Genomic DNA, 2,340 nt, shown 5'->3' with positions numbered 1-2,340 from the left:
GATGAGTGGACAGTGAGGTGGATTGAGAACTGGCTGAATGGCAGAGCTCAGAGGGTTGTGATCAGCAGTGCAGAGTCTAGTTGGAGGCCTGTAGCTAGCGGTGTCCCCCAGGGGTCAGTGCTGGGTCCAGTCTTGTTCAACTTCTTCATCAATGACCTGGATGAAGGCACAGAGTGCACCCTCTGCAAGTTTGCCGATGATACAAAACTGGGAGGAGTGGCGGATACATCAGAGGGCTGTGCTGCCATTCAGAGAGACCTGGACAGGCTGGAGASGTGGGCGGAGAGGAACCTCATGAAGTTCAACAAAGGGAAGTGCAGGGTCCTGCACCTAGGGAGGAATAACCCTATGCACCAGTATAGGTTGGGGGTTGACCTGCTGGAAAGCAGCTCTGCGGAGAAGGACCAGGGAGTGCTGGTGGACACCAAGTTAAGCATGAGGCAGCAATGTGCCCTTGTGGCCAAGAAGGCCAATGGTATCCTGGGCTGCATCAGGAAGAGTGTTGCCGGCAGGTCAAGGGAGGTGATTCTCCCCCTCTACTCAGCCCTGGTGAGGCCACAGCTGGAGTACTGCGTCCAGTTCTGGGCTCCCCAGTACAAGAGGGATGTGGCACTACTGGAGCGAGTCCAGCGAAGGGCTACAAAGATGATTAGGGGACTGGAGCATCTCTCTTATGAGGAAAGGCTGAGAGAGCTGGGCCTGTTTAGCCTGGAGAAGAGAAGGCTGAGAGGAGATCTTATCAATGTGTACAAGTATCTGAAGGGTGGTTGTCGAGAGGATGGAGCCAGACTCTTTTCAGTGGTGCCCAGTGACAGGACGCGAGGCAACGGGCACAAACTGAAACACAGACACTTCCATCTTAACATGAGGAAAAACTTTTTCACTGTGAGGGTGACAGAGCACTGGAACAGGTTGCCCAGAGAGGTTGTGGAGTCTCCTTCTCTGGAGATATTCAAAACCTGCCTGGATGCAATCCTGTGCATTGTGCTCTAGGTGACCCTGCTTGAGCAGGGAGGGTTGGACTAGATGATCTCCAGAGGTCCCTTCCAACCTCAGCGATTCTGTGGTTCTGTGATTCTGTGAAAATGCAAGGGAGTAACGGCATTCCCTGCTGACTTATTTTGTTATTTCTCTTTCCTTTAGAGAGTCCTGACCTTTGCACAGACAACATGTTTGGACTTGGCTAGGGAAGAATTTGAGGTGCCCCCTCTACCACAGGTCACAGATTGCAAGGTGGGCAACAAGGAGTGCAGGTGGCTGTGTGAACAGGGTCACTTTCATGCAAGCAAAATTTCCAGTGGTTTTATACATTGACATTATGTTGGAAGCTAGATTTTAAGTACAAATGGCCTGAAAAAATTAATGCTGAACACGAGTTTGTTTTCTGCAAGGGATTTTGACTGTTTGCTGATCTCTAGGGCTTGATGGTTACAGGTCTTTTGAATTTACAGCCAGTGTGGACTGTCTAGTTGTACTGTAAAAGTGGTGTGTGCACTGCTACATTTGAACTGTCCTGGGATCTCATAATCAGAAATAAAATTTCAGTTCTAGTTTCTTACTTTTTTTCAACATGTCTGAATATTTTGTAAAATTGTTTAAGGCTTCTTGTGAAGTTGCTAAACTAAAACCTATTAATTCTAAATTACTTTAAGTAATTTTTTAAGACCTTTTACTTCTCTTGATAATACAACCTTGAGAATGATGGTGCATAGCTATTACAATGCATTATACCAGGGGCAGTGCAGGTATTACATTTTTTTAAGTACTCATGAAGTAGTTTGTACTTCACACAGAGACCATCACCTCCATGCAGTAACTTAACTGAACATAGTAGTAGCAAAATAGGGGAATAGATTGGTAGAGAAGTCACTGCCTAGAATCTCTGAATAGAATGGAAAATGCATGATCCTCTTCTCATATGCTTTTTTAGTCACTATTTTACTTAATCTAGATAAGGGAAAAATAGACTCATGTATGGGTATGGAAAGACTTCCTGAATCATCTATTGCATCACAGTTTATCAGTGCACCACAATTCATCACTATTTTTACAGTTTCTCTGTCATTCCTGTCCTTCAGCAGTGAAAGAGATACCAGTCCTAAGAAGACTCATTACAATGCAGTAATTTTTTCAGCTGTTGTGTGCTGCAGAAGTTATTTTGCCCACTGAAAATCCATGCGTCGCATCTTTCCCTCCTAATGGGGAAGAAAACCTGATTCATGTGCATGTATTACTTTTCTGACAGTTTTCCCTTTAGTGTACTTATTCATGCTTGAAGACCTTTGCACTCTTGAGCAGACCTTCAAATGTGTTATTACTGGATCCTTCCAAGGAAAGCCC

Source organism: Apteryx rowi, unplaced genomic scaffold, assembly GCF_003343035.1.
Source record: "Apteryx rowi isolate R43461 unplaced genomic scaffold, aptRow1 scaffold_197, whole genome shotgun sequence".
Lineage (NCBI taxonomy): Eukaryota > Metazoa > Chordata > Aves > Apterygiformes > Apterygidae > Apteryx > Apteryx rowi.
This window is presented reverse-complemented; position numbering follows the sequence as displayed.